This window comes from Schistocerca serialis, chromosome 8 (assembly GCF_023864345.2).
Source record: "Schistocerca serialis cubense isolate TAMUIC-IGC-003099 chromosome 8, iqSchSeri2.2, whole genome shotgun sequence".
In the NCBI taxonomy this organism is placed as follows: Eukaryota; Metazoa; Arthropoda; class Insecta; order Orthoptera; family Acrididae; genus Schistocerca; species Schistocerca serialis.
In genome coordinates, this window is record NC_064645.1 from 360,903,816 (window position 1) to 360,929,983 (window position 26,168).

General features: G+C 40.0%; 1 protein-coding gene across 1 annotated transcript in view; it reads left to right on the plus strand.

The window, feature by feature from the left end:
- The first annotated feature begins 395 nt into the window (after positions 1 to 395).
- The window catches only part of LOC126417016 (uncharacterized), a 93,654-nt gene continuing 67,881 nt past the window's right edge, over positions 396 to 26,168 (plus strand). The window contains exon 1 of the mRNA XM_050084905.1: positions 396 to 456. The gene's annotated coding sequence lies outside the window, so the exon portion shown is untranslated. The remainder of the gene's footprint in view (positions 457 to 26,168) is intronic.

The window sequence follows — 26,168 nt, forward strand, 5'->3', positions numbered from 1 at the left end:
TAGATACATATTTGGAAAAGCGTTTTTGAAAACTTTAGATTAAGTTATGTGTAGAGCTTAGAGTAGTTTGCTGTTACATTTTTTTCTGCATGCAGTTCATTCCACATGTGAATTCATAAAATTAACAAATTACTTTGTTAAAATTAACTCATAATGTTAACAGATAATTTTGTTAAATGTCTAAATGCAGTTTGCTTTCAATTGTAAACAACATTAGTACAAACTGAGCAGTACAGTACCATAAATAATAATGAGTGCAGTAAATTACATGGTATCTCTTTAAAAAAGACTTAGCAACTTACTCGTTTTGTGAGCACTAGAGCATAAAGCTGACAATTTTCCGCCACTGTCACCAGACAGTGACAAGGTTAATGTCCTTGTGTAATGCAAGGAATCTTCTTCTCAGTTGTACAAGACACACTGGCTGCATCTACTTCTTTGCTTGGTGCTGTTAAGGTAAGATTAGAAATGAAAAGCACATTTCCCTCCTTTCCCCTGCACAATTTAAAGACATTTTCTTTTTAAAGCAATAATATTGTGTAAGTATGGTACATATTATTACTTAAAATGTGGCCTTATTTTACAATGAGTTTAAAAATTATGTTGTGAACTTTAGCAAGGAACTCATGCACAGCAGAACTGCGAAAGTGTTCTGCAATACTCTCTAGTCACAAGAAGCTCTTGACTTTGGTATTTTGATAACTGACGAAGAAGGGTGTATAACTGAATGAAGTTTTGTTTAATTTGGAATTATCTTATATGTTACACATTGGAACTTACAGAATTGACTTAATCTCCCAATAATATATGTCTCAAAAAATCAGTGAAACATTTAAATTATAGATACTGTCGGTTTTGTTTATACCACAAATATATGTGTGTTCTGAATCACACCGTCTACTTTCTTAGTTCAGGTGCTGTTCCCACTGTTTTATGAAATGTGGTAGAAAAATCACTCTCCCTCAAAAATGAACAATTAACCCTACAAGTAGTTCACTTACAATATTGCGGAACAGTGTCAATTAGTTATGAATTAAAATTACTTATGAAGCAGCCTACTCATGATATTTCAGGATAAAATAATTTATATAATCTTGGATGACTTACACTAATAGTTTATTCTACACACACACATACACACACACACACACACACACACACACACACACACACACACACACACACACACAGAGAGAGAGAGAGAGAGAGAGAGAGAGAGAGAGAGAGCATATGTGATTATTTGTTAATCATGACAATTCTGATGCAGCAGAAGCTGTCTCCATTTATAGCAGCAGAAGCTGTCTCCATTTATAGCAGCTGATTACTTTTTACAATGCACATTGCTATGTTTAGAAGAATTAAGGTGTAGGGATGCCCAACATGATAGAAGTTTGTTGAAAGCCTTTGAACAAGAATACAGAACTCCATCTGAAGCCCTCATAAGGAGGCAAAATCGAAGTGAAAATTATGTGTCTGTACTATAAAATGCTTGTTACTAACAATTAAACTGAAACATTAAGATATACACCTACTGGAAAGTGATACGAAAGTTACTGGATCCCTAGAGAGACATCTGCAAGAAGTGTGACTATCTGAAAGATACTTCTAATTTCAAAAGATACTGAACTGACTTTCTTGATTAATTTACCTGTAAATTAACTCCATTTTCACTGATTAACGAGCTGGACACCATGTAGTTTTACAGATAGTGCTTCATTATTTGTAAGAATATTACTGATTGACTGAAAATGTATAGAATAGAACATAATAGAATCTTTATTTGCCTTTCAGTATGTTTTCCATACAATTGGTATCGTCAGTGTGTTCAATAAATTTTTTTAAAAATCACAGTAATTATTATTGTACACAATTGTGCCTATGCAGGGCAAGCAGATATGCATGCTAAAGTAATATTGATAATACAACAATTATTCATCTGCAGTAATAATAATAATAATAATAAATAGATCGGCTACACCACTGCAATTTCATAACCACTCCTACAACCCTTTAGATCACATAACATCAACAGATACGAAGAAAGTAAATTGGAGAAAGAAAACACTACATGGCAAGCACCCGTATCATCTAACACAGCCACATATTGATCAAGACGCATCCAACACATGGCTAACAAAAGGCAATATATACAGTGAGACGGAAGGATTCATGATTGCAATACAGGATCAAACAATAAACACCAGATATTACAGGAAGCATATTATTAAATATCCCAACACCACAACAGATAAATGCAGACTTTGCAAACAACAAATAGAGACAGTAGATCACATCACAAGCGGATGTACAATACTAGAAAATACAGAATACACCAGAAGACATGACAATGTAGCAAAAATAATACGTCAACAACTTGCCATACAACATAAACTAATAAAACAACATGTTCCCACATACAAGTATGCACCACAAAATGTACTGGAGAATGATGAATACAAATTATACTGGAACAGAATCATTATAACAGATAAAACAACACCACATAACAAACCTGACATCATACTCACCAATAAAAAGAAGAAATTAACACAACTAATCGAAATATCCATACCCAATACAATAAATATACGGAAGAAAACAGGAGAAAATATTGAAAAATACATCCAACTGGCTGAGGAAGTCAAGGACATGTGGCATCAGGATAAAGTTGACATTATACCAATTATACTATCAACTACAGGAGTCATACCACACAATATCCACCAGTACATCAACGCAATACAGCTACATCCAAACTTATATATACAACTACAGAAATCTGTAATTATTGGTACATGTTCAATTACCCGAAAGTTCCTAAATGCAATGTAACATATACTGTACAGTTAAAAGGAAGTGACGCTTGATCAAGGTCCGCGTCACTTTCCAGTTTTGACCAGACATAACGTCTGAGAAAAGAAAGAATAATAATAATACATCATAACAGTTAAATATACAATAGTATCAAGATATATTTATGGTACATCTTACGTATCCATGTAAAAAGTCTTTGTTGGTACATTACTGTCACAAACATATAGCTATAATTCATACGGCAGTTTTTTGTTTCATGTAGCATGTCTCGTTTGTGTCACTGTTTAGAAACTCATCAAGTGAGTAATATGGCGTACATTTGAGCCACGCTTCTATTGTTTGCTTTAAGTTATTCATCGGTAGTTTGCTCATAGCCTTTGAGAGTTTGTTATAAAATTTCAAGCTAAGGTGTTTATGGTACTTTTGTGTTAATGTCAGCCTTGTGTATGGTAGGTCTGTGTTACTATTATTTTGAGTATTATGAACATCCACATCAGATCTACTAAGTAGTGTCATTATCTTTAGCTCTTTAAAATGATTTTTGCAACTTTGTCTTGGTGCTAGTCCTAAAATGCAACTAACTGCTTTCTTTTGCCACTTGAAGATAGTACTTGAACCCAATGAGTTACCCCAAAGAAGTACCCCACATTGCAGTTGTGAATTTAAAAAAGCTCAGCATGTGGAGATTAGCAGATTTTTACTGATAATGTGTCTCAGCTTGTGTAATAGAAAGAGAGTTCGAGGAGATTTGCCACATAGATAATTTGTGTCTGTCCCATGTAAGTTTTTGATCTATATGTAAACCTAGTAACTTTACATTTTTTGTATTCTGTCCAATTGGTTTCAGGGTGAAGTAAAGTTCTTCAGTTTTCAATTTGTTTATTGATAAAAGGTTGGCTCTGCACCAGTCACTGCTCATTTCAGTTACTACTTTGTTTATGACAATTCCTATATCATGTATAGGATAAAATGGATGATAATAAATTGAATTGTATTCTATGACATCTTGCAGATTTTCTCCATCAGGTACTAGTGTCTTATCATCAGCATACAGTACATTGTTGCATGGCATATAATTTGAGAAGTCATTGATGTAAACAATGAACAGGAAAGGGCCAAGCACTGAGTCTTGTGGAATTCCTCTCATTCTAGTTTTTTTTTATCGTTATTTCATGTGTGATTGAGTCGAAGGCTTTTGTTAAATCTAACAGTGTAGCACAACTGAGTTTCTTGTTTTCATATCCTTCACATACATATTACTAAGGAGGCATCCGACTGCTTTGGTTGTTGATAGTTCAGATCGAAAGCCAAACTGGTTCTTACTCAATAATTTATTACTTTCAAAATAATTGTCAATTTGGATATGTATGCAGTTTTCTATTACTTTTGACATAATGGGAACTATTGATATAGGTCTATAATTATTTGGCATGTAGGATGAAAAGTTTTGAGGAGGGCAAAATGTTTTTATTGCTGTGTATTAGCCACAGGAGGAGATTGTCAAAACTGATTCAGAACTCTGTGTGAAGTGATTACAAGGTAAGTAGTATTATTAATCCAAGGGCACAGCTCAGTAATGTCACTTGTGATTTAGACTTGTGAAGAAAGGATCTTGTAAAAGAGTATCTTGTAGTAATATTAGCAGTTGCAGGTAACAGTTTAGAACATAACCTTAATTATACAATTGAGGATAGCATCAGGGGCATTACTGAGAATGCTTCTCAGACTAGTGTGAAGAGTGTGTCAGTCTTTGAGTGATATGGTAAGCCCTGGATGAACCATTATGTGGTACATGTTAATGAAGGGCCTGAAAAATCACTCAGGGGAGAGGGGTGTTCACAAATGGGTGTGATTGGGCATTGCTCCGTTTATCGATCACAATGTATATGACATGTTTTGCATCTGAATGCTTCTAGTAAGAGGCTACTTGCATAGCTAATTGCAAAGCCATCCAGTCTGACCTAAGAAGTATCCATCCTATACCAATGCTTCCCAAAGTGTTCCCTAAGCCTTTTTACAGTAAATTTGTTTGGAAGTCAGAGCTGCAGAATAAATATAATTGCAGTTGAAGCAGCTACTAGTGCAAGAATATACTTAAGTTGGACAGTGCCAAGGACACTAAAAAATGAATTTAGAGTCTTCCATCAAAACAAAAGATGCCCCGTAAAAAAAAGAAAGAGAGAGAGAGAGAGAGAGAAACGAATTTCTCATGTCCGTTGAAGAAACTGAAAAGGTAGATGGAATATCAGTAGACTCTGTGACAAGGCAGGTGGATTCCTCCTGCTGAAATGTTTTTTTTTCCTTCCCAAATTATTATTTTTTCAAATTTCATGGTACTGAGATTTATATTCTGCATAATACCTAAAAATTCTGAATATTGACTCACGGCTTATCGAACTTAATTTTAATTATCTGTTAACTTCTTTTTGTTATTTAGGGTCTGTAAGTGTGATTAGTGTACCTAAAAACCATGTTAATTACAAAATATCGATAATCTCAGACTTCATTATGATTGTTCATATGTAAACATGTACCCAACACCCAACTTTGTTGTAAAGTAGATGACAAAGGTATGTAAATATCTATAGCATTTATACAGCAAATGACAAAAATATGTTAGCAAGATTTGCACACATTTAGTTTCAGAGTAATTAATGTCCTTGCTAAGAACATTGTTACTGAAACAGAATCCTATATTTAGGCAAACTAATCTGCTATTGAACTAATCAAAAATGAAACTCTTTAACTGTAATGTGTGAAAGTCTAGTAAACAGCAGTAGGTCACTTAAATTTTATTTATTGCAAACTTATAAAAGAAGCTTGTTGGAAGCCATTTTAAGTAAGTCTGTGGTGAGTTTGAAAGGGGCAAGACCTATGTCTGTCAATATGGGGAAATGTATTGCAGATGATACAGTATGAATATATCTAGATTTTTGTGTCCGGCAGTTTTTTCAATAGTCCATGACTGTTTTAAATTATTGCTTGGAGAGAGCATGTGTAATTAGTATCATGGACTGTGCCAAACTTCAGTCATGTTCACTGTGACAATGGGGTCAAATTGTGAACTGTGATATTTCTAAATGATATTTACTGTGCATATTTTATTCATTGTCATGTGATTATTGCTTAGAAGGACAGTGTAATGAGTGATTGGTACAGTGACTGTATTAATGATTTAATTGCCACACATTAATAACTGTGTATAATTACATCAGTGTCAGGTTACCACATGTAAACTATATTGCTTGATATCAGTGCAGTATGTGGCTATCACTTTATCTGTACTGCAATGATAATAGATTAGACTCCATCTGGCCGTAAATAGGAGCTCATTCAACATCTAAGTGCAAGTAAAGTGTTTGACTTGCATATCTGGTGTAGATTACATTATTAACAACAACCTATTTTCAATACCAAGTTTTGCGTCAGTTTTGATGGAGGACTGGTTACCGCATGCATATTTGTACACGTAACTGTTAGCCTACAACTTGTCCACATTAGAACACCATGTGAAAATCACTGAATCTGGACAAAATCATCTTGATGGATACAAGCCAATATCATACTACTGTAAAACGAATAAAAAGAAAAGGGGAATGGCTATATGTGCAGAAAGTGGAGTTAAAGGCCCTTCAGGTTAATGAACATTGTGTCGACCAGATTTTTGAATGCTGTGCCACAATCGTGGGCCAGGAAACACGCAAACTTGTAATACTGACATTTCACAGACTACCGGCAAGAAATATCTTAAGCTTTATTAAGCAACAACAAACAGTTTTTAACTGGTTATGCAGAGTTAATAGAAAATAATTGTTTGTGCAAATGTACAGTCAGATAGAACTGAATGAGGGCACCTAGAGTTGCAGGTGTCCAGCTTTTGATTATTTTTTACTGTTAAATTCCCTACAAGGATGAATGGGCATGATGAGACTTGATCTGACTGCAAACATGGGTCCCTTCAACATCTCTGTGCACCCATTTTCAAAACCAACTTTTCGGCCAGTTCTGATAGAGGCACAACTACCGAGGGCATATTTCTATCAGTTTTAGATCCAAAAACCTGCAGTGACTTAGCTGTAAGACCCATAATCAATGGTTTATTCGACCATGATGGTCAGTATTAATGAAATTTACTGACCATCTAGGGACAGATAACAGAGGGAAAGTATTGTCTCCCAGAATCATAACCATTGATTCTATCATAGCATTTAGAGAGAAATTATGGGAAGAAGGCTGAAATAAAGACAGTGTTAGTGGAAAATTTAACTCTTTATTAAACATATTGTCACAGTAGTGTGAGTCTTGTTTTCCCCTAAAAGAAATAACAGTAAAATAGAATAAAGGCAAAGATAATGGCTGTACAACTCCTGTGATTAAAGTATCTTATGTTAGGAAGAGAAGGTTTTATTTATTTCAGAGAACAAGGAGTAATAATTATTTCAAATTCCATTATGAACAGCATTATAGAAACCTCCAAACTTTCATTAAAAAGCCAAACTCGTGTACTCTGCTCCAAAAAATTAAACACTCAAAGAATATAGCAAAAACTATTTGGGACATTATTAAACCAGAACAAGCAAAACTAATCATCAAAATGAAATAAAATGCCCTACAACATAACCCTGGCAGAAATGGTAACATTTTCAAATCACTGGCCACCAAAGTGAATGATTACTTCCTCATAGTGCCTGCAAACATTACAACCAGTAATTAACAGCCAAATATAGATGCATCAGATTTACTTGTGCAGACACCACATGCATCACCAACAGAAACTAGTTTCAGAACTACTACCCCTAAAGAGACTACAGAATTCATCAGGTCAACAAAAGGTTGGTTCTGCTGCCTATGATGCTGTATCCTGCAGATTATTAAATCCTTGTGCTGACTTGTCGTATTTAAACTATCTTTGTAATCAGCCAGTGATCTAGGACATATTTCCTGAGATACGTAAATATGCTGCAGTGACACCCACCTAGAAAACTCACCACACACACACACACACACACACACACACACACACACACACACCAGATACCAGATGCAACTCACACATACATGACTGCAGTCTCTGGCTGCTGAGGGCAGACTATGAGCTGTAGCACATGATGGGAGATGGAAACTGGTTGTGGGGGGTTACGAGGAAGTGGGGGTGGGAAGAGGGAGGGCTAGCAGGGTAGGGTTGGATAACGGTAATGTGCTGCTTGTGGGAATGTATAAGGAGTATGGGGCAGCTAGCTGCATTAGGAAAAGTTTAGACAGAGGGTGGGGTTAGTAGAAATGGAGAGAAGTAAAAAGATTGTGGGTTCATTGGTGGAATAGAGGGCTGTGTAGCGTTGGAGTGGGAACAGGGAAATAGCTATATGAGTAAGAACAATGACTAATGAAGGTTGAGAACAGGAGGGTTACAGGCATATAGGACATATTGCAGCGAGAGTTTCAACCCACACAATTAAAAAAAGCTGGTGTTCATGGGGAAAGATCCAGTTGGCACAGGCTGTGAAGTAGTCGTTGAAATGAAGAATGTCATATTGGGGGTGTGCTCAGCAAGGGGTTGGTGCAGCTGTTTCTTGTCCACAGTTTTCTGATGGCCACTCATGTGGACAGATAGCTTGCTGGTTGTCATGCCCATGCAGAATGCAGCACAGTGGTTGCAGATTAGCTTTTAGATCATGTGACTGATTTCACAGGTAGCCCTGCCTTTGATGGGGTAGGTGATTGACTGGACTGAAGTAGATGGTGGTGGGAGGATGTTTGGGGGAGATCTTGCATCTAGGTCTATTATAGGGATATGAGTCACGATGCAAGGAGTTTGGAGTGGGGGTTCAGTAGGGGTGGATGGGGATATTGTGAAGATTCGGTGGGTGGCAGAATACCACTTGGGGAGGGATGGGAAGGATAGTGGGTAGGACATTCTGCATTTCAGGGCATGATGGGTAGTAGTGGCATGTGATTCAGATGCTCCAATCCTGGGTGGTACTGAGTCATGAGAGAAATGCTCCTCTGTGACCAGAGAGTGGGACTTTGGGAGGTGGTCTGTGACTGGATTGATAAGGCACAGGAGATCTGTTTTTGTACTAGATTGGGAGGTAACTACAGCCTGAGAAGGAAGGCTCAGTGAGACTCTCAGTATATTTTGAGATAGACTACTCATCACTACAGATTTGACAGCCATGGGTTGCTAGGCTATATGGAAGAGACTTCTTGGTATGGAATGGGTGGCAGCTGTTGAAATGGAGGTATTGCTAGTGGTTGGTAGGTTTGATGGTTGTAACCATCTTTGAGGTGGAGGTCAATGCTGATGAAGGTAGTTTGTTGGGTTGAGTAGGACCAGGTGAAGTGAAAGGGGATGATGGTGCTGAGATTCTGGAGGAATGTGGATAGGCTGTTCTCACCCTCAATCCAGATCATGAAAAGTCATCAATTAATTTGGGATTCTGGGTGTTTAGGAAGGATTCCTCTAGATGGCCCATGAATAGCTTGGCATAAGATGATTGTAGGTAATGCCTTAAAAGGAGAAGTATTGTGGGTGATGATGTAGTTGGTCATAGTGACTAGGAAGGAGGTCGTAGTCTTGGAATCTGTTGGACAGTGGGAAAGGTAGTGTTCAATAGCAGTAAGGCCATGGGCATCAGGGATGTTAGTGTAAAGGGAGGTGGCATGAGCAGTGATGAGCAGGGGACCATGTGGTAAAGGAACAGGAACTGTGGAGTATTGGTGTAGGAAATAGTTGGTATTTTTACATAGTGGGGTAGGTTTTAGGTAATAAGGTGTAGGTGTTGGTCTACGAGAGCAGAGATTATCTCAGTGGGGGCACAGTAACTGGCCACAGTGGAGCATGCTGGGTGGTTGGGTTTATGGAGTTTAGGAACCATATAGAAGGTAGGAGTGCACGGAGTGGTATGGGTGAGGAGAGAGATGAACTCTGGGGAGAAGTTCTGGGATGGGTCTATGGATTTGAAGAAAAACTGGAGATCCTGCTGTATTTCTGGAATGGGGTCACTGTGGTAGGGTTTGTAGGTGGATGAATCTGACAGCTGGCCAAGTCCTTTTGGCAGGTGATCCTTGCGGTTTTAAACAACAGTGGTAAAACCTTTGTCAGCAGGTAGGATTATAAGGTCAGGATCACTTTTTAGGGGGTGGATGGCAGTTCTTTCGGCAAATGTAAGATTAGTTTGCATATTGAGGAATTTGTGGAATGATGGTGAGACAAGGTTCAAGGTTGAGAAATTCTGGAAAGTTAACAGGGGGTGGGTTGGGGGTGGGGGATCAAGTTTGGATGGAGGAGTGAACAGAGTCAGGCAGAGTTTAACATTGGCCTTTGGTTGATTCTGATTGATAGGTCCATGAACCATGGACCTTGCCGTTGGCGGGGAGGCTTGCGTGCCTCAGCGATACAGATGGCCGTACCGTAGGTGCAACCACAATGGAGGGGTATCTGTTGAGAGGCCACACAAACGTGTGGTTCCTGAAGAGGGGCAGCAGCCTTTTCAGTAGTTGCAGGGGCAACAGTCTGGATGATTGACTGATCTGGCCTTGTAACATTAACCAAAACGGCCTTGCTGTGCTGGTACTGCGAACGGCTGAAAGCAAGGGGAAACTACAGCTGTAATTTTTCCCGAGGGCATGCAGCTTTACTGTATGATTAAATGATGATGGCGTCCTCTTGGGTAAAATATTCCAGAGGTAAAATAGTCCCCCATTCGGATCTCTGGGCGGGGACTACTCAAGGACGTCGTTATCATGAGAAAGAAAACTGGCTTTCTACGGATCGGAGCGTGGAATGTCAGATCCCTTAATCGGGCAGGTAGGTTAGAAAATTTAAAAAGGGAAATGGATGGGATAAGTTAGATATAGTGGGAATTAGTGAAGTTCGGTGGCAGGAGGAACAAGACTTTTGGTCAGGTGAATACAGGGTTATAAATAGAAAATCAAATAGGGGTAATGCAGGAGTAGGTTTAATAATGAATAAAAAAATAGGAGTGCAGGTAAGCTACTACAAACAGCAGGGGAAAGAGGCATTGTGTGGACATATTCACATTACTGTGTTACCACTGAAGACTGTAAGTAAAAATGGCGGCAAGTGTACACGTAACTTTAACCGCTCTGCAGTTTTTGAGGACTTAATTGCAATCAAGTGTATTGTTTGTGACGAAACAGTGCTAAATGGAATTAGAATATGCATGTTTAAACATAAATGAAGCCATTCACACTGCTATGCTCAAGATGATTTACAAATACAGTGGAAATGTGACATAGAGTGTAACGGCCGCGAGATCGTGAGTGAAAAGTGCTACTCGGGAATAGAAGACAGCATGCAAGACGAACTTCAAAAAGAACTTGACATTATAAAAAAATTTATAAAAACAATGGAAAATTTAGTACTAACCATATGGGAACTGTCTGAATCGTCAAGGCAACAAGATCTGATTAATGCTAGCCATAAAATTCGTAGGTCTGCACAACCAAATGTACAAAGTGTAAACAGTACGACTGTAACTAGAAATATGAACAAACTGATCACTCAAAAAGACACAAGTGAATTAAATGCAAGAAAAGAAAGTGTTAATAGGGCATCTATGGATAAAAATATGAACAAACTATCCACACAAAAATATACAAGTGGATTAAATGGAGAAAAACACAAGGTAAATATTTGTAAAGAAAAAAAAGTAAACAACCACGTTATGCATAAGCAAGGATACAAGCAACAGACATATATTTTTGCAGATAGTCATGGGAGAGGAGTTACGGAAATTATGAGAAGAAATCACCCAGACCTTAATGTAACAGGCATCATCAAACCAGGCGAGCCATTACGCAAAATTCTGAAAAACAGTGACAACATATTAATGACGGGTAACAGCTGCATCATAATAGGAGGCGCAAATGATGCTTACTGTAATGAAACTTGGCGTGCAACGAGAACCCTAAAGGAAACAATCAAAAGGATGCCTCGAGTGCATTTTTACATTGTTAACATCCCCAGGAGACACGATCTGATGGAAAACTCGTGCGTAAACATCGAGATTGTTACAGCAAACAGAGTATTTGAGAAAATATGTCGAGGTTTCCAGAATACGACCTTCATAGAGATAAACAGTGTTCACAGAGAGCACTTCACAAGACATGGTCTCCACATGAACGTAAAAGGGAAAAAGATTATTAGTGCCGAAATACTTAAATTTATTAATGAGTCATCTGTAATGGAAGTGTCTCCAATCCCAATTCCGCCAAAACAAGAGTTGTCTGTAACAGTGGAACCATTATTATCTGCAGTAGAGCTACAACAAACACCAGTAGCAGCAGCAAAGGCTCAGATATTCTCAGCAGCAGTGTCAGATAAACCAATAGCAGCAGAATCACCACAATCATCAGCAGAGCTGTCGTCATCAGCAACAGCATCCAGAACAGCAGACCCCATAATACTACCTCAAGGCAATGAAAATGCATGTGAGGAAAACATACAAAGGTCATTAGCCGCAGCAGCTAACAAAGAAGGGCAGTCACCAAGTCGGGGAGCACAGGAGCCACCAGCAACAGCAACCACACAGAAGAGGTACCTGAGGCCTGGGAGATCAACAGCAGAAGCAGCTTCCAATCAAGACAGATCCCTGAGGACTAGGAGACCTGCTACACTAAGTGAGGATTTTTATGGTACCGAGTAAGCAGAAAGAGAACATGGAAAAAGATGTAAGTAAAACTGTCCAGCTTAAATACCAGTGTGACAGTAGTGAGAGGAATATAAACACCGGACAAAGATACGATCCAGGTTTAATGACACAAACTGAAAAAAATCACTGCGTAGTACCAGAAGCAAAGGGAGCAAGTGAAGTGCTTAGTGTATTACAGGAAGGGGAACTATTACATTTAAAGGCAACTGTTAGTGAACCAACTCAGTGCATTTTAAAGGAAGATAATCAGAGTGACCAGTTAAAAATACCACTAAGGCTCATGCTGATGATGGTGTTTAAATACGTCTGCTTGTGTCTGTATATGTGTGGATGGATATGTGTGTGTGCGCGAGTGTATACCCATCCTTTTTTCCTTTTTCCCCCCCTAAGGTAAGTCTTTCCACTCCCGGGATTGGAATGACTCCTTACACTCTCCCTTAAAACCCACATCCTTTCGTCTTTCCCTCTCCTTCCCTCTTTCCTGATGAGGCAACAGTTTGTTGTGAAAGCTTGAATTTTGTGTGTATGTTTGTGTTTGTTTGTGTGTCTGTCGACCTGCCAGCACTTTCATTTGGTAAGTCACATCATCTTTGTTTTTAGATATAAACATACAGTACCTTAGAAATAAGCTTAATATATTACAGGTTTTTGCAAATGAACAGTCACCTCATATAGTAGTGCTAACTGAGCATGGATTAAAATCTGATGAAATTATTTACTGTAAACTAGAGGGCTACTCCTTAGCAAATAGTTATTGTAGACAGCAACATAAGGGTGGTGGTGTGGCAGTTTACATTAGTGAGAATCTTGAGTACAAGAAATTAAACTATCTAGACCAGTACAACAAAGAAGGCTTGATTGAAGTGACAGGCATCAAAGTCCACACCAAAGAGTGTAGAGAGGTTATGAGAAAACATAAAGTTATTGGGATTTATCATCCACCAAAGGCTGATGTAGTTAGCTTCATAGACATATTTAGTAGAGTAGTGGGACATTGTGGTCCCAGTGACCTAACTATACTTGGTGATCTGAATATTGAGGCAAAATCTTCCAGTTTGTGTAATATGAGGTTAATAGATACTCTTAACCCATATAATCTCGTAAATGTAGTAAATAGTGATACCAGGGTAACAAAGTCCACATCTAGCAGAATTGATTATGTTATACTATGTAAACATATTAAAGACAGTGTTAGGTGCTGGAATATGGATTTTCACTACTCTGACCACAAATGCCAGCTTTTAGAGTATGTAAACACAAGCATCCCAAAAATGACAAAAGTTACCACAAATAAAAGAATCCTAAAAGAGGGTAACATCCTTGCCCTAAGAAATAAATTAGCTATAGAGGACTGGGATCTGGTTTACCAGACTGAAGGATCTGAAAACAAATGGGCCAAATTCTATGATACTATGCTAAGACACTTTGACAGATGCTGCCCTGTTAAAAAAATACAAAGAGTGTTCACCCATAACCAAAGTGCAGAAACCAACAGACTGATACTTCCAGCAAATATGATAAAACTCAGGCAAAACATCCAGGACCTGGATGTGTTACACAAGTCAACAAACCTGCAGGTTTTTAAGGCCAAGCACAATGAAGCCAAGAAAATCTTTAAGAAAGAGCTTTCAAATCTAAGAAAACAGATATACAGCAGTGAAATAGCTCAGTCAGACAATATAGCCAAGACCTCATGGAGAATTGTAAATCAATTCCGCAAAGCCACACCGAAGCCAGAAACTGAAATTGTAAATATAAGACATGAAGAAAACACAATTAAAGATCCTAACAAAGTCTGCAATGTTTTCAATAAATACTTTATATCTGCAGCTGTTAGTCCAGTTAATAACACAACTGTGAGTAGTGAGGTAAAGCTCTGCCCCTTTGAAGAGCCACCTTTTGAATTCAAACAAGTAAGTGAAAAAGAAATAGGCAGGATAATAAATAACCTAAAGAATAAGTACTCATCTGGATGGGATGGTTTGAGTAGTATTGTGATTAAAAAATGTAATAAGGAATTAGTTAAAATAATCACCCACCTTGTAAATTGCAGTATTAGAGAACATACATTTCCAAATGTATTGAAATGGAGCACAGTTAAACCAGTGCATAAAAAAGGATCCAAGGAAGAGGTTTCAAATTTCAGGCCCATATCATTAATACCTGTCTTCAGCAAAGTATTTGAAGTTGAGCTGCTTACACAACTTAGTGACTATTTCTTGAAAAATAAGTTCCTAACAGACACACAACATGGATTCCGAAAGGATCATAGTACTATCACAGCAATTACGGAATTTCTTCACAAAACGTATGGTGCCCTTGATCAAGGAATGCAAACAGCTGGCATATTTCTAGACCTCACTAAAGCCTTTGACTCGGTAAACCATGAGTTACTTTTAAGTAAACTTGAGTCATACAATGTGGCTACATATTTATTTAACCGCAAGCAGAGTACAAAGCTGACTTACAAAATCAATAATCAGATCATTAATTTCCAGTCCAAATATGAGACAGTCATGCAAGGTGTACCCCAGGGCTCAATTTTGGGCCCTTTCCTTTTCCTAGTGTACATAAATGATATAGAGCAACCTTTCAACTCCCAATTGGTAACCTATGCAGACGATACCTCACTGTTATTTCTTGGTAAACAAAATGATGAGTTAGCGTTGGTAGCAACTGAGGGCCTACGTCAAATAACTACTTATTTCCAAGATCAAGGTCTGAAAGTTAATATCAGTAAATCTCAGTTATTGCCATTTAAACTTACAAACTCACACCAAACCTCTATCAGTAACATAGGTGGAATGGAAGTAGTGGACACAGAAGGCTGCAGATTTCTAGGTATTCACCTAGATGAAAATCTAAGATGGGTAAACCATATCAAATTTTTATGCAATAAAATCAGCAGTTCATTACATCTAATCAGCCAGTTATCAAAAGTAGTCCCACATCAGACATTAAAAACAATTTATTATGGAACCATTTTTGCACAGATTAATTACGGGATAGAGATATGGGGTTGTGCTGCTGACATACATATGAACAGAATATTAACCCTACAGAAAAGAGCAATCAGAATTATCCATGGATTAGGGTATAGAGATTCATGCAGGGAAATCTTTGTTCATCATAAATACCTCACGGTCTACTCACTGTATCTTTACAAATTAATTATATTTTTTGTGACACATAAAAAAAAACCAACAAAGTGCTCTGATATGCATGCCTATAATACAAGAAATAAAGACTGCTACTACAGACAAAGAACAAAATTAAAAACAACAGACCATAGTACAGGCATTAGTGGTCAAATATGGTACAACAGATTACCGAGCTGTATAAGGTGCCACAAAGGGAACTTATTCAAAGTGAAGACGCTAAGTAAAGATGGTTCACTTCTGGGGCTTCTTATTCTTCTTGTTTGCCCACCAGGTCTTCATTCTTTGCGAGAATTCAGCTTTTCTTTCTTTGATCCATTTTGTTCCAGTTCTCGGCGCTTTTGTCTCTGGTTTGACCTCCCATTTGTCAACTTTAAGTTTGAAATTGTTTCTTTTGTTCATGTCTTCAGTAGTAATGTTGGCTAATTCCAGATCTTTCTTTACATTTTTGATCCATTCTCCTCCATTAACAAGGGATGCTACGTATCTTACTATTTTTTTTGTAAGTCTGTGATCGGGAAGTCTCATTATGTGGCCATAGAATTTTAGACGCCTCTTCCTCATATCTATCTCTATGTTAGAATATTCTTCAATTTTAGAATTTTTCTGTAATCTATACCCCTCTTTGGTCCATCTTGGTCCCAGAATTTTCCTAATGATTTTCCTTTCCTCTTTCTTCAGGTTTTCCATATCTGTTTTCCTTTTAAGCGTCAAGGTTTCGCTGGCATATAGCATTATTGGTTTAATTACCGACTTATAATGTTTAATTTTTGTATTTATAGATAGACATTTTTTATTGTAAATGTTTTGGACCAGCCCTAGACCCCTACGAGCTTTTAATATTCTTTCTTGTTGTGAGTATTTTCCAGAAATTATCTCTCCTAAATATTTAAAGTATGGTACCCTCTTAATTTCTCCATATTTGGTTTGTAACTTAGAAATTTCTAGATTTGTTGTTGTAAACACCGTTTTCTCAAAAGATATTTGTAGGCCAACTTTTCCTGCACACTCTTTTAAGGTTTCTATCTGTTTGACTGCCATTTCACTAGAATCTACCATTATTGCAAGATCGTCTGCGTAGGCTAAGTAGGGGATTTGTAGGTCATCTTTTTTGGTTCCCAGTGATATTGGTTTCCAGTACTTTTCTTTTTTGAGTTCTTTTTCCCATTCTGCCATGACTCTATCCAGAACTAAGTTAAATAACAGAGGTGATAATCCATCACCTTGTCTAACCCCAGTTTTTATCTCAAATGATTTTGAAAGTTTTCCCATGAATTTCACTTTGCATTTTGTATTTGTTAATGTCTGCTCTATGATGTCCCATGTCTTCTTATCCAGTCCTTGTTCTTCAAGAATTTTAAATAGTGTGGGTCTGTGAATTGAATCATATGCCTTTTTAAAGTCGACAAAGACATATACTGTAGGCTTCCTTCGCATTTGTCTCATCCTTGTAATCAATTTCAAGTTTAAAATTTGTTCTGGACATGATCTGTTTGGTCTGAAACCAGCTTGGAAATCTGAGATTTTGGGTTCTAGCAGTTTTTGTGTTCTTTCAAGAAGACAAGCTGATAATATCTTGTATGTGACGGCAAGTAAGGAGATTCCTCTATAGTTGTTCACATCCGATTTATCCCCTTTTTAATGTAACGGATGTATTAGGGCACATTTCCAATCTTCTGGTATTTCTTCAGTAACCCATATGTTTTGAATAATTTTAACTAGCTCATTTCTTGAGTTAGACCCTAGACTTTTGAGAAATTCGGCTACAATTCCATCTTCTCCTGATGCTTTGTTATTTTTGAGTTTATTTTATGTGTTTGATAATTTCTTCTTCAGTTGGCGGTACAGAGTCTTGCTGTTGCGGGGCTTTAGTGCTGGATATTGGAAGAGCTTCTGTTGGTTCTGGACAGTTTAGTAGCGTTTCAAAATATTTGGCTAATTCTTCACAGTTTTCTTCGTCGCTTAGTGCCAGATTCCCATCTGATTTCCGAAAACAGACATTTTGAGGGATATACCCTTTAATTTGGTTTGCAAAAGTTTTGTAGAATCCATGCGTATTATAATTTTTAAAATCTGCTTCTATTGATTCCAGTTGCTGAGTTACATACTTTCTCTTCTCTTGTCTAATAAGTTTATTTGAAAGTTTCCGTGTTTCTAAAAAGTTTTGAAGAGTTTTCTCATTTTTATTTGAACTGTACTTCGCAAAGGCTTCTGTACGAACTTGAACTGCCTTTTCGCATTCCATATTCCACCATGGATGTTTGTGCTTCTTCTTCAGTGGTATTTGCTCCTTCGCTATTTTTGTGATTTTTTCCTTGAATGTTTCCCAGTTCTTTGCGGGAGAATTTTCCCATTTTTTAATTGTTTCTGATTCTGTTAGTTTTTGTAGGTCAAATTTTGGGATTGCTGGTGGAATTCTTGGCGTTTTCCTTCTTGGGGTGAATTGGACCCGAACTCTTGTGAGATTCTGCAAACAGAGATCATGTGAAACTCAGCTCGCCCTATTTGCCCAAGAAATTCACAGTGCCGTAGACACTGGCGAGCAGATTGATGCCGTATTCCTGGACTTCAGGAAGGCTTTTGATACGGTTCCGCACTTACGTTTAGTGAAAAAAATACGAGCTTACGGAATATCGGACCAGGTTTGTGATTGGATTCAGGATTTCCTAGAAGAAAGAACACAACATGTCATTCTTAACGGTTCAAAATCTGCAGATGTAGAGGTAATTTCGGGAGTACCGCAGGGAAGCGTGATAGGACCTTTATTGTTTACAATATACATAAATGACTTAGTTGACAACATCGGTAGCTCCGTGAGGCTATTTGCAGATGACACGGTTGTCTACAAGAAAGTAGCAACATCAGAAGACTCGTACGTACTCCAGGAGGACCTGCAGAGGATTAATGCATGGTGCGACAGCTGGCAGCTTTTCCTAAACGTAGATAAATGTAATATAATGCGCATACATAGGGGCAGAAATCCATTCCAGTACGATTATGCCATAGGTGGTAAATCATTGGAAGCGGTAACGACCGTAAAATACTTAGGAGTTACTATCCGGAGCGATCTGAAGTGGAATGATCACATAAAACAAATAGTGGGAAAAGCAGGCGCCAGGTTGAGATTCATAGGAAGAATTCTAAGAAAATGTGACTCATCGACGAAAGAAGTAGCTTACAAAACGCTTGTTCGTCCGATTCTTGAGTATTGCTCATCAGTATGGGACCCTTACCAGGTTGGATTAATAGAAGAGATAGACATGATCCAGCGAAAAGCAGCGCGATTCGTCATGGGGACATTTAGTCAGTGCGAGAGCGTTACGGAGATGCTGAACAAGCTCCAGTGGCGGACACTTCAAGAAAGGCATTACGCAATACGGAGAGATTTATTATCGAAATTACGAGAGAGCACATTCCGGGAAGAGATGGGCAACATATTACTACCGCCCACATATATCTCGCGTAATGATCACAACGAAAAGATCCGAGAAATTAGAGCAAATACGGAGACTTACAAGCAGTCGTTCTTCCCACGCACAATTCGTGAATGGAACAGGGAAGGGGGGATCAGATAGTGGTACAATAAGTACCCTCCGCCACACACCGTAAGGTGGCTCGCGGAGTATAGATGTAGATGTAGATAGATAATGATCTGAGTCAATATTTGCACCTCTCCTAACCTGTATATCTCTGATCTCTTTTTGGAAGTTATATGAGATGGCCACATGGTCAATTTGAAATTCTCCTAATTGGCTTATAGGGGATCTCCAGGTCTTCTGTTTTCTTGGTTTCTTATTGAACAACGTTGAGCTGATTTTCATGTTGAATTGTTGACAAAGTTGGATTAGTCGCATGCCATTTTTGTTGGTCAATTTGTGTGCTGGGTATAGCCCAACCGTCTTCCTGTATTTCTTTTCTCTGCCAATCTGTGCATTGAAATCTCCAAGAAGTATTTTGACATCATTCCTCGGTATCTTTGACATTTCAAGTTCTAATCGTTCCCAAAATTTATCCACATTGTCTAGGTCCTTTCTATTGTCAACGTTGCAGGGTGCGTGAACATTAATTAGGGTGTAATATTTGTTCTTGTGTTTCAACCTAAGAAACATTAGTCTATTGCTAATAGTTTTTACAGATTTTACAAATTTAACTGAGGATTTTTCGACCATAAAGGCCATACCAAGCATGTTTGCCCCTTTACCAATTTTTCTGTCCGTTCCACTTTTGAAAATTCTGAAGCCATTGTAGTCAGTGATTTGATTATCAGGAAATCTGGTCTCTTGTACTGCTAGGATTTGGATTTTCAGCTTCTTTAGTTCTTCTGTTAATGTGTATAATTTTCCAGTTTGTATTAGTGTCCGTATGTTTACTGTTCCAATGTAATCGTCATTTTTGGGAAGTTTTCCAGAGTGCTCCGATCCACTCACAAGTCGTGTAGGTCCGGTCTCCCCAGAATCCGATAGACCGGTTGCCACCTTTCTGCTAGGTGGGTGGATTTCACCACCTGGGGTACTTTTGTTATTACATACACGAACCATGATTTTACTTGTAATTGTATTTTGGTCTGACATGTGCCAGTTGGTAGGATCAAGGTTGTGGAGCCTTGAAACACAAATCAGCCGCCACCAACATCTGGAACAGACGCTGTCGGGAAACCGCCACTGACATGTGGAACCGTCGTGCCCTAGTTTGCTAGTTTTGGTCCACCCCGGGTATTTTATTTCCCCGGTACCCACCATATCTGGTGAGCATTCCCCTATCCGCCACCTGGGGAGGCGCCTGGTAGGAGACTAGCAAGCAACTCCCTCAGGAGATATATATATATATATATATATATATATATATATATATATATATATATATATATATATATATATATATATATATATATATATATAAAAAAATAGAGGGAAACATTCCACGTAGGAAATATGTATCTAAAAACAAAGATGATGTGACTTACCAAATGAAAGCGCTGGCAGGTCGATAGACATGCAAACAAACACAAACATACACACAAAATTCAAGCTTTCGCAACAAACTGTTGCCTCATCAGGAAAGAGGGAAGGAGAGGGAAAGACGAAAGGATGTGGGTTTTAGGGGAGAGGGTAAGGAGTCATTCCAATCCCGGGAGCTGAAAGACTTACCTTAGGGGGACTGGTTACCAAGCCCCCACAGAATGTATCTCTGCCTACAAAGATCAACACCTTCAACCCATTACATGCAGTCTCCCATCCTTCATCAAAGACACCAACCACTTTCTCGAACGCCTGGAATTCTTACCCAATGTGTTACCCCCGGAAACCAGCCTTGTAACCATTGATGCCACTTCCTTATACACAAATATTCCGCACGTCCATATATATTACACCAACAACCTGACAACAGCTTTCGCATCCCGCAACTACCCTCCCGACCTGGTACAGATGCAAATAACCAGAGCCACTTCCTCATCCCCTCAAACCCAGAATCCCCCACAGAAGAACCACAAAAGTGCCCCACTTGTCACAGGATACTTTCCGGGACTGGACCAGACTCTGAATGTGGCTCTCCAGCAGGGATACGACTTCCTCAAATCCTGCCCTGAAATGAGATCCATCCTTCATGAAATCCCCCCCACTCCACCAAAAGTGTCTTTCCGCCGTCCACCTAACCTTTGTAACCTGTTAGTTCATCCCTATGAAATCCCCAAACCACCTTCCCTACCCTCTGGCTCCTATCCTTGTAACCGCCCCCGGTGTAAAACCTGTCCCATGCACCCTCCCACCACCACCTACTCCAGTCCTGTAACCCAGAAGGTGTACACGATCAAAGGCAGAGCCACATGTGAAAGCACCCACGTGATTTACCAACTGACCTGCCTACACTGTGATGCATTCTATGTGGGAATGACCAGCAACAAACTGTCCATTCGCATGAATGGACACAGGCAGACAGTGTTTGTTGGTAATGAGGATCACCCTGTGGCTAAACATGCCTTGGTGCACGGCCAGCACATCTTGGCACAGTGTTACACAGTCCGGGTTATCTGGATACTTCCCACCAACACCAACCTATCCGAACTCTGGAGATGGGAACTTACTCTTCAATATATCCTCTCTTCCCATTACCCACCAGGCCTCAATCTCCGCTAATTTCAAGTTCCCGCCACTCATACCTCACCTGTCATTCAACATCATCTTTGCCTCTGCACTTCCGCCTTGACTGACATCTCTGCCCAAACTCTTTGTCTTTAAATATGTCTGCTGGTGTCTGTATATGTGTGGATGGATATGTGTGTGTGTGCGCGAGTGTATACCCGTCCTTTTTTCCCCCTAAGGTAAGTCTTTCCGCTCCTGGGATTGGAATGACTCCATACCCTCTCCCTTAAAACCCACTTCCTTTCGTCTTTCCCTCTCCTTCCCTCTTTCCTGATGAGGCAACAGTTTGTTGCGAAAGCTTGAATTTTGTGTGTATGTATGTGTCTGTTTGTGTTTCTATCGACCTGCCAGCACTTTCGTATGGTAAGTCACATCATCTTTGTTTTTAAATATATTTTTCCCGTGTGGAATGTTTCCCTCTATTATATTGATATCATTAATTTGAAAGCCAACAATTACGTTTGTTATTGTCACTGTTGCATTTCGAAATCTTTTCTGTGGTCTTTTTTTCTCTTTCTGTTTTTGCCAGTAGTTTCACTTTGTATTCACCTTCTCCTTTTTACCGTAATCTGCTATACAATTTTATCCCGCCTATATATACTCAATAATACGTAACCCACTTCCAAACGATAACCAAAAAAATTTTTTTTGCCGCTTTCAACACTACCGCCGCTATAAAATCCACCATTTCTAGTTCACAAACAGTTCCTTTCACCTTTTAAATAACGATTTCGGCTAGTTCTAATAACTTTCGCTTTATTTCCATTTCCGTTTTTCCCACTTCACTGATAATTTTTAGCTGCTTCCCACAGGTTTTAACGTCATTATTTCATCGTCAGACAATTGTTAGCCTCATTTTCATAATCTGCCACCACAAAACCACTCCTTTTAATATATTACACGCAGTTTTTTCGAAATATTCCCGAATTTCTCCGTCCTCTAACGAGTTTTTGCGGCAACACAACCACCTAACCTTTGTGCACATCGTTGTCTACCAACCCAAGTCCAACATAGCCCAGCTGTAACCAACACCTTTTCGCCTTTTTTCACACCAGATCTCCAGTTACTTTCCAGTCCACCTTTATCCCTCCCCATATATTTTTATTTTCATTTTCATTTCAGCCTCATGTTACACTTTCCACCTTCTAATACCATGTCACCCTCACAACACCCCCACAACGACCCCATTAAGTTTTATTTACATTCCCTCCGCAAACATGCTTTCGCCCTAGCCAGATTACGCTCCCATATTCTATTTTCTCAGGCTTGTCTGACATTTGGCATTACCCCCAAAGGCCTCACACTTAAAGTTCCCATCTCTGGCTGCAACCCTTCTTTCCATCAGTCCCTATACCAGTTCCAAACTGAACAATCCATTGCCCTCACCCACCTAATCCTTCACCTACACATCAACTCAGCCAACGAACACACCCGTCAACTCCTATCCTTAATAAAAGTCCTTAATCTTTCCTCTCCCACATCCACACCGGCTGTTCAGAGCATCCTCCTACAGGCCAACTGTAAATTAGAACAGCATGCCAGCCTCCACCTCAAAAAACTATCCAATCTCCTGGTTTCCCACCTCCGGAAAGGCAACTCACTCACCCTTCACAACCTTTCCAGCAAACCTCAACCTCCTCTCATTGCACACAAACCCAGTCTCTCCCATCTACTCAATCTCCCACTTCCAGCTCCATTCCCTCCAAAACCTCAAAAGTCCAATCAACACAATCTGGAACCACAACACCCTAATTCAGCAGTTAACCTTTCCTCCAAACCTCTCTCCCAATCCAAAACCTCTGTCCTATCCAAAGGCCTCACCTTCAGCCCCACTCCCAGATTCAAACAAACAGCCCTCGTCAAAGATTTACTGTCCTACACTCGTACTCTCTGCTGGAAATATCACTTTGCCACGAAGAAAAATGATCCTAATCCTACTCCTAATGATCCAACTCCCCAGGACACCATCCAAATTGAACCCTGCCTGGAACAGTTCCGTCCTCCGTCGCAGCGGGACCCACCTCCTCTTCCTCAAAATCACCCTCTCCAAACCTTCCAGGAATTTCTGACTTCCAGCCTTGCATCTCAATCCTTCTTAAAAAACCTTAATCCTACTCCCAACATCACCACTGCTGAAGCCCAGGCTATCCGTGATCTGAAGGCTGACCGATCCATCATCATTCTTCCGGCGGACAAGGGTTCCACGACCGTGGTACTTGATCGTCGGGAGTATGTGGCTGAGGGACTGCGTCAGCTTTCAGACAACACCACATACAAAGTTTGCCAAGGTAACCCCATTCCCGATGTCCAGGCGGAGCTTCAAGGAATCCTCAGAACCTTAGGCCCCCTGCAAAACCTTTCACCTGAGGCCATCAACCTCCTGACCCCACCGACACCCCTCACCCCTACCTTCTACCTTCTTCCTAAAATCCACAAACCCAATCATCCTGGCCGCCCCATTGTAGCTGGTTCAAGCCCCCACAGAATGGATCTCTGCCTACGTAGATCAACACCTTCAACCCATTACATGCAGTCTCCTATCCTTCATCAAAGACACCAACCACTTTCTCGAACACCTGGAATCCTTACCCAATGTGTTACCCCCGGAAACCAGCCTTGTAACCATTGATGCCACTTCCTTATACACAAATATTCCGCACGTCCAGGGCCTCACTGCGATGGAGCATTTCCTTTCACGCCGATCACCTGCCACCCTACCTAAAACCTCTTTCCTCATCACCTTAGCCAGCTTCATCCTGACCCACAACTTCTTCACTTTTGAAGGCCAGACATACCAACAATTAAAGGGAACAGCCATGGGTAACAGGATGGCCCCCTCGTACGCCAACCTATTCATGGGTCTCTTAGAGGAAGCCTTCTTGGTTACCCAGGCCTGCCAACCCAAAGTTTGGTACAGATTTATTGATGACATCTTCATGATCTGAACTCACAGTGAAGAAGAACTCCAGAATTTCCTCTCCAACCTCAACTCCTTTGGTTCCATCAGATTCACCTGGTCCTACTCCAAATGCCATGCCACTTTCCTTGACATTGACCTCCACCTGTCCAATGGCCAGCTTCACACGTCCGTCCACATCAAACCCACCAACAAGCAACAGTACCTCCATTATGACAGCTGCCACCCATTCCACATCAAACGGTCCCTTCCCTACAGCCTAGGTCTTCGTGGCAAACGAATCTGCTCCAGTCCAGAATCCCTGAACCATTACACCAACAACCTGACAACAGCTTTCGCATCCCGCAACTACCCTCCCGACCTGGTACAGAAGCAAATAACCAGAGCCACTTCCTCATCCTCTCAAACCCAGAATCCCCCACAGAAGAACCACAAAAGTGCCCCACTTGTGACAGGATACTTTCTGGGGCTGGACCAGACTCTGAATGTGGCTCTCCAGCAGAGATAAGACTTCCTCAAATCCTGCCCTGAAATGAGATCCATCCTTCATGAAACCCTCCCCACTCCACCAAGAGTGTCTTTCCGCCGTCCACCTAACCTTCGTAACCTGTTAGTTCATTCCTATGAAATCCCCAAACCACCTTCCCTACCCTCTGGCTCCTATCCTTGTAACCGCCCCCGGTGTAAAACCTGTCCCATGCACCCTCCCACCACCACCTACTCCAGTCCTGTAACCCAGAAGGTGTACACGATCAAAGGCAGAGCCACATGTGAAAGCACCCACGTGATTTACCAACTGACCTGCCTACACTGTGATGCTTTCTATGTGGGAATGACCGGCTACAAACTGTCCATTCGCATGAATGGACACAGGCAGACAGTGTTTGTTGGTAATGAGGATCACCCTGTGGCTAAACATGCCTTGGTGCACGGCCAGCACATCTTGGCACAGTGTTACACAGTCCGGGTTATCTGGATACTTCCCACCAACACCAACCTATCCGAACTCCGGAGATGGGAACTTGCTCTTCAATATATCCTCTCTTCCCGTTACCCACCAGGCCTCAATCTCCGCTAATTTCAAGTTGCCGCCACTCATACTTCACCTGTCATTCAACAGCATCTTTGCTCTGCACTTCCGCCTCGACTGACATCTCTGCCCAAACTCTTTGTCTTTAAATATGTCTGCTGGTGTCTGTATATGTGTGGATGGATATGTGTGTGTGTGCGAGTGTATACCCGTCCTCTTTTCCCCCTAAGGTAAGTCTTTCCACTCCTGGGATTGGAATGACTCCTTACCCTCTCCCCTAAAACCCACTTCCTTTCGTCTTTCCCTCTCCTTCCCTCTTTCCCGATGAGGCAACAGTTTGTTGCGAAAGCTTGAATTTTGTGTGTATGTATGTGTCTGTTTGTGTTTCTATCGACCTGCCAGCACTTTCGTATGGTAAGTCACATCATCTTTGTT